A 7,750-nucleotide genomic window follows, 5' to 3' on the forward strand; every position below is an offset into this window, starting at 1 on the left:
AGATATAAGCTTTGGACTCCTGCTTCAAGGTTGACTGTAATGGAGTATGGCAGGTAGAAACTTCCATTATGGAACCAGGAAAAAGGGATAAGTTACAAAACCCCACTTTTGAAAACAAAGAGCTATAGAAGCAACAGGAACTAGATTTTTAAAAAATCCAGAATAGGAAGATCCCTTTTAGGAAATCTAATGATCCCTAGTAGTTTTCTTAACTGGAGGCATTTGTGAATTCTAGGATTAGCTTAAGGCTTGGATTTAAACCAAATTGAGGGATTTTATGGGGGAGAGATAAATCAGCAGAGGTTTTGGCAGTGGAGAGCTGACTTGGTAAACTGGAAAATTAGAGGATCCCCAAACGCAAGGGAAACTTGCTGAATTATAGGAGGATGTGGGAGACTGGGGGCTGGGTGAGAAAGGAAAAGTGAAAACTCCCACACTCTTGCAGTCAGTTCTTTTGTGTCATAGTTTATCTGGGACTCAGGATTCCCAGAATGTGGACCTTTAAGTTTTAAATCCAAGAGAGTTTCAGGTAAATAAAAATGACTTGGTCACATAGGTATTTAGGAGAAAAAATCCCACTAGAGGGAATGAGTCTACAAAAAATAGGCAACCAATCTCTTGCTCAAGACATTTGCTACATATTTAACTTGCATAAGGTATGGAGCTAAAGAACTAGATTTATGGTCATACTTTCAGAGTTGAGGAGATTGAGATATCACAGTTCCCAAAATTCTAGGAGGACCATGCCTGAGGAACCCAAGATGGAATAAGACTTACTAAAACAATAACCCAATCAAAACTGAACTAATTCCTGATAGAATTATAGTGATCAGCTTCTCCCTGGCTCTGTCAAACAGAGAAAAGTAGAACCCCTGTTGGTAGAGAATGTTGTATAAGATTCTATGGTTCTTTTACCTCAATGTTCAGCATATAATAAAAGTTACTAGATAGAAAAGAGGCAAGCAATGTGAGCAATAATCAAGAAAACAAAACAGCCAATAGAAATAGACCTGCAGATAATCTAGGTATTGGAGTTTGCAGATAAGGAGTTTAAAATAACTATGAGTAATATGCTAAGAAAAATAGAGAAGAAAATTGTCAAAATAGATGAAAATATGGAAAATATTTGAAATTCAACCAAGAATTATAGTGTCTGAAAATAATTAAATGGACAACCTAGAACTGCAAAATAATATACAAACAAGAGTCTGGATATAGTAAAAGATATCATAATCTCAAAGACTGGTTAATGGACAATATTGAAATTGAGGCATAAAGGGAAAAAAGAAAGGAAAGAACAAAAGCCATATAGAAACAATCAAAAGATATAATAGATGTATGAATTCTAAAAGGATAGAAAACAGTGAGGGAAAAACAAATATTTGAATAGATAATGGTCAATAACTTCCAAAATTTATAAAAACTATTAACCCACATTAACCCACAGATTCAAGAAGCTCAATAAACTTTAAATAGGATAAAAAAAAAACCACCTTATATAGGTACATCTTACTTAAGCTGTTAAAAATCAAAAGACAAAAAAAAACAAAAAACAAAAAACTTAAAAAACAGCTAGAAAAAAAGGACATCTTACCGTCAAAGAAGAAATGATATCTAACATTTTAAAAGACATTATTAGAGCCAGAAGACAAAGAAATTACATAATTAAAGTGATGAGATGGAAAAACATGTGCCAATCTATATTTCTATACCCCACAAAAAACATTCTCCAATAATGAGAAAGAAAGACCTAAGTATGTGAGAATTCACTGTTAGCAAATAGACATTCCAAAAAGTATTGTAGGAAATGGATGCCCAGTAAAAGCGGGGGGCAATGAAGAGCACCAGAAAGGGTAAATGGATGGGTAGATGTAAACAAATACTAACTGATTCAAGCAACAATAATAAAACTGTCTTGTGGAATTGATAACAGCATAGAGGGAAAAAGATATGTCAACAAGAGTGCAAAAGGTAGAAGGATAAAAATAGTTGTGAAACTGATGTTTCTTTTATTACTCAGGAAATGGTCACAGTACTGACAGCATAGGCCCGTGGTTGGCGAACTGCGGCTCGCGAGCCACGTGCAGCTCTTTGGCCCCTTGAGTGTGGCTCTTCCACAAAATACCACGGCCTGGGTGAGTCTATTTTGAAGAAGTGGCATTAGAAGAAGTTTAAGTTTAAAAAATTTGGCTCTCAAGAGAAATTACAATTGTTGTACTGTTGATATTTGGCTCTGTTGACTAATGAGTTTGCCGACCACTGGCATAGGCTATTAAACTCAGGCTTGCATACTGAAATATCTAGGATAATTACTAAAAATAATATACAGCCATATATCACTATAAAGGTAATTGAGGAGAAAATACTGAGTAAAAAATACTTGAGGAATCCAAAAGAAGTCAGGAAAGCAGGAATAAAGAAATAAAGGATATATGTGAAAAATAGAAACTGAAAGCCAGGGAGTATCATAATTACAATCAAGGTATGTGGAGTAAATACACTTTAAAAAATGATTTTTTAAAAAGGACCTGACTATGTGCCATTTATAAGAGATACAAGTTAATTATGAAATCACAGCTAGGTTGAAAGCAAAAGGGTGGAAAGAAGATGTATCATTAAAATAGTAACAAAGAAATGTTGGTATGGTTGTATTTACATTGAGCAACGTATCTTACTGGAATATAACGATTGCTCAGTAAGTTAGCTCAAATTATTAAAAGAAAAGAATGTTTTGCCAAAACCGGTTTGGCTCAGTGGATAGAGCGTTGGCCTGCGGACTCAAGGGTCCCAGGTTCGATTCTGGTCAAGGGCATGTACCTTGGTTGCGGGCACATCCCCATTAGGGGGTGTGCAAGAGGCAGCTGATCAATGTTTCTCTCTCATCGATGTTTCTAACTCTCTATCCCTCTCTCTTCCTCTCTGTAAAAAATCAATAAAATATAATTAAAATAAAAAATAAAAGTAAAAAAAAAAAAAAAGAAAAGAATGTTTTAACAATTCAAAATCTAATGATTTTGGATTTTATAAGCCTAATTTAGGGATGAGTCTTAAAATTTTCTAATATTTCTTTTAAACTACTTTTTAGAATCTACCAAAAAATTTAGATTTATTTGCTCAGGAAAATTTTTCAACTGATTATATACATGTCATCATGACACATATCACAATTAAACCAACGCTACATCCATGCATTACATATTTCAATTTGGATTCCCTTAAGTATACCAAGGAGGACTATGAAACACCAGCACGTTTAAAATTCAGGAAGATAGCCCACAAAGGGTAAGACGGAGAAAGGTAGATCCCTGGCCTCCTGACTCATTGTCCAATGTTCTTTTAACTTCAGTATCATGGAGACCTTTATGAAACTCATTTAATAAGTATTTTTGAACATTCACTGTATGAAAGGCACAGATATAATCATTGGATATAAAATAAAATAACAGCAAGACCCTGTCATCAGTAGACTTGCAGTCTAACAGAACACGGATCTTAAATGTTTTTCAAAAAGAATTACTATTTTATAAAACTTTTAATGAGTGCAACAGCAGGTAGGGAACTCTTCAAACAGTAGGATTCAGTCTAGTGTAGTTTTCATGAAAGACTTTCCCTAGGAAGTCGGGATCAGAGTTCATTAGGAAAAGAAGAGAGGGAAGAATATTCTGGCGGAGAAGAGGAAGTGTGATGGCCTGAGATAAGACGGATCTTGGTTGGAACCTTAGGACCGGAAGACAGACAGTGTAGCTGAGTTCAGAGAGAGAGAGAGAGAGAGAGAGAGAGAGAGAGAGAGAGAAGGGGGGAGTGGTGGCGGCGGGGTGGGCGGGGGGGAGGAAGTTCAGGAAGAGAGAGGTAGAATAAGACTTGAGATCATAGGGGTAGAAATTATGGTTCAGAGTGTTACAAATATTTTTTAAAAGACAATATTCAGGAATATTTAGCATGTGGGCAACAATCTATCCCATATTAATAGTTTGTGAAGGTATCAGAGTACTATGGGAACATGGATTATAAGATTACTATCACTTCCTCTATTCGGTATAATTCTTAAGGTGCCAATTATATAATATATAATGTTTTTCACCAAAAACAGATTAATTCAAATAGATTTGATATATAATATGTCAAATTTTGTTTAGGTAGAACACTTGTATATTGGTAGTCTTTTATCTTTAAGTGGTAGAAAACGAAACTCAAATCAGTATATAGATAAAGGAAGTAGTTGAAAGCCAAGAGCTTCAGGTGGGGTTTGATCCAGTAGCTTATCATGTTATCTGGGACCTGATTTCTTTCTCTTCTCTGTTTTGCTACCCATGTTCCCTGTAGGGCTGGCCCTCTTCATGGCCACAAGATGATTAGTTATTTCCTCTTCCATGTCAAGAGTGGTGAGAGGAGGGTATTGAAAGGAGAGAGAGAGGTTATTCTTCCTCAGTCTTTAAGAAAGACTCCTCAGTTACATTAGAACAAAACAATTCACATGTCCATTCTTGATACATTAACTTGCAATAGGGATGAAGTTATATTAATTATTTTGGTTAATCAGGACCCACCTCTGAAGCTAAAGATGGTATTAAATCCCTTGGGCCCCATGGTGACGTATGTGGAGAAATAAATGCCTGGGACAGTAGCAGACCATATCCACATGTTATTTCTCAAGCTAAACATTGATCAATTGGACTCTAAGCTCAGTGAAACCAGGAATCATATCCCTCTTGTTCGTTGCCATAGCCCCCGCATGAGGTACAAGGCCTATCATCAGAGAACCTTAATAAATACTTAGTTATTGCTGAATAAACAAAAGAATTTTTTCTGTTTGGAGAAATGCACAATTTTATTCGTGTGTTTCTTGATGCTCCCTGGTTGCAGTTGTAGAAGCAGGAAGTATTGGGATTGATCATCATACAAGAAACATTTTCTTTGAAGATATTTAGCACTATTTCTGAAGCAAAAGAGGGTGAAGTCATTTGGAATAAGGCAAAATTAAGTCAATCATTTATTTCCCTGATTATGGATATCAAATGGAAGAGAGAAAATAAAGAGAAGGGAAGGGGAGGGAAAAAAGAAAAAAAAAGAAAAGAAAGGAAGAGATAGAGGGAGGGAGAAAGGAAGGGAAAAAGGAAAGGGGGAAGGAAGGAAGGAAGGAAGGAAGGAAGGAAGGAAGGAAGGAAGGAAGGAAGCAAGCAAGCAAGCTAGGAAGCTATAACTAGAATCTGGTTCCAGGGCAAAGGCACTTTGAGATGCTGGTTATTCTATGACATCATTTTTCTAAGTGTGTGTTTGTGTGTCTTGTGTGTGTGTGTATTTTGTTTCCTGATAAATGTCAAGCCTCGTTTGAGGTTTTACAATTTACTAAACAGTTATGAGAATGCGGATAGCAAGTTATAAATCACCCAGTCACTTGGGTGTGGATGTAAGTCTGGGGCCAAATACCTGAGTGTCCACTTCATAATGGGAATAATAAGGCTACATGAAAACAGGACCCATGCCCCAAACTATAGGGGTTTTCTTTCCTAGAAAGCTGTCTGACATGTTTATATGCACATACTAGAATTGTATCCAAGGGAAAGAAAAACAATTGACTTTGTGACTTTATGGTCTGTCATTGACTTTTAGGGTATTTCATGAAATGAAGTAATAACTTCAAGATCAAGGGCATTTCCCTTTGGGTCTTCATCAATTATTTCACTTTGTCTTGGCAATGGCCTCCACCCACTTCTTCCGAAGTATCCACCACCAGGCTGACATCGCACTGGAAAATCTTACTCTCTCTCTCTGCCTTCCTGAATGCGTGTTTCATGCATTAAATTGTTTTAATCACTACAGTTTTTACTAGAGTTTGGCAATTGGTACATTTGCTGAATTGTATGTTCCCAATTTAATGCTTTTAGAACGTATTTAAGTAAGTTCCAATACACTTAGTCATTGCTATTCAAATGAGAGAACCATATTTCAAGGAACAGCTCAGGGAGAGAGAGATGAGGTGAGTAATGGGTAATAAGTGAAAACCATCTATCAAGACACATTGGAGGCTGAAACAGATGGTGAAGAAAAGCCCCCAAGTCCATTCCCCCTGGCCTCCGAGGGACTATCGGTTTTATTTCCAGCAAACATACACCTTGGCTGGCTTCCCCTCCTAGCTTCTGGCTGATCTTTCTAATTTTAAGATCTTGGAGAAGTAGGAAACTAACTTGTTTCTCAGACCTAAACTCGTAAAAAAGGCAGCCCCACAGGGAGGGCAACGGCCGATCTCGGGAGCCCCAAGCAGGTGCTGACATTTATAGGGAGGGTTGGCAGAGCACCCATCCTTAGCGCTGGTTTCTAATAGGCGTTCGTAGGACTAGGACCAAGGGACGGTGGAAGGCAGAGACATTCAAAGTAGGTACAGCTTGTCTTCTTCACCCCACTTTTATTACTCACAGTCAAGTGCCCAGGCATTTGGTGACCCTATGAATGTCCAAATTCCCATGTTGAACTCCTCTCTCTCTTTGAGAAATGTGCCCAACTTTTGAGCTTCCAAGTCCTCATATATAAAGTAGACAGAATAATACCGACTTCTCAAGAACGGTGTGTGGCTTACATGAGAACATGTGTATAACTGACCTCGCAGAGCCAGGCACATGTTCAACGTGTTTCCTGCCCCGTGTCTCCGCCTGGCCTGGCCTTTCTTACAAAATTTGGGGAGTTCGCAATGAGCATAAAAGCAGGGAGGGGGCATCCATAACTGGGTGTCCAAGACCTAAATGTTGAAAAGTAACCCCTCAGGTGCTCGCTTGGGCAGCACATTGACTGAAATTAGACGCTACGGAGATTACCATGGCCCTTGCGCAAGGATGACTCGCAAATTTCCGATGCGTCCCATATTTAAAAAGAAAGAAAGAAAGATAACCTCTCAGGCAACTCAGCTATTTGTATCAAATCAGCAGTGTGAGTCATCAGAGCAATACCACTTTTAGGAATTTGTCCTCCAGAGATATTCACCTAAGTGTGCAAGGTGCATACAGAGGAGCCACATCACATTGTTGATAATGACAAAGAATTACAAACCACCTTAACGGCCGTCTAAAAAGCTCCTGGTTAAATACAGTACATCCATGGAGTAAAATAGCATTCAACTTCTAAAAGTGATGGGGTAATCCTATCGTTATTGATGCTAACATTTGTCTGTGTCACAGGGAAAATTTAAAAAACGAGTTTACAAGTCAGCATGTATGGTGTGCTTGCATATGTGAATATATGTATCCATAGCCGTATCCATACTTATAGTTATGCAGAACCAGATGTGACAAAGAGATACTTGGAAGGATGTTAAACGGGACTTTTTACACTGTTTTATCTCTGAGGAGTGACATTTGAATGTAAATTCTACTTTTGTCTTTATACTTTCCACCCTGTGTGATTTTTAAGAACAAGAACAATGGGCCTATGAGGCATTTATCCAAAATGCTAAGACTGTGTGTCCCCCGAGTAGCTCTAAGCCAGCTGGAAACCCTGAGCGGAGATATTTCTGTCTCAGCCTGCACTAACGGTACCTCATCTGCTCCCACCCACTGTCATTAGCTATGTAGCTGATTGTTTTCCCACTATACTGAACTCTCCTCCAAAACCCGGGTTTTACCTTTCCTCCAGTCCCCCGTCCGCATACCACTGCAATCAGGGATGCTCAGGGAGTGTTTTCAATGTTTAAATCCAGAAGTCTGGCGATCTGGACGCTATTCCAGTTCGGACATTGCCGGGCAGTGAGGTCATAATCGAC

The 7,750-nt window shown here is 38.2% G+C and overlaps 1 non-coding gene across 1 annotated transcript; it reads left to right on the forward strand.

Annotated features, from left to right (window-relative positions):
• Positions 1–6,759: 6,759 nt before the first annotated feature.
• On the forward strand, positions 6,760–6,862 carry LOC114233781 (U6 spliceosomal RNA). The gene has a single exon (XR_003619933.2). It is a non-coding gene; the product is annotated as a U6 spliceosomal RNA (small nuclear RNA).
• Positions 6,863–7,750: the final 888 nt, after the last annotated feature.

The sequence above is a fragment of the Eptesicus fuscus genome, chromosome 6 (genome assembly GCF_027574615.1).
Source record: "Eptesicus fuscus isolate TK198812 chromosome 6, DD_ASM_mEF_20220401, whole genome shotgun sequence".
NCBI classification, from domain to species: Eukaryota; Metazoa; Chordata; class Mammalia; order Chiroptera; family Vespertilionidae; genus Eptesicus; species Eptesicus fuscus.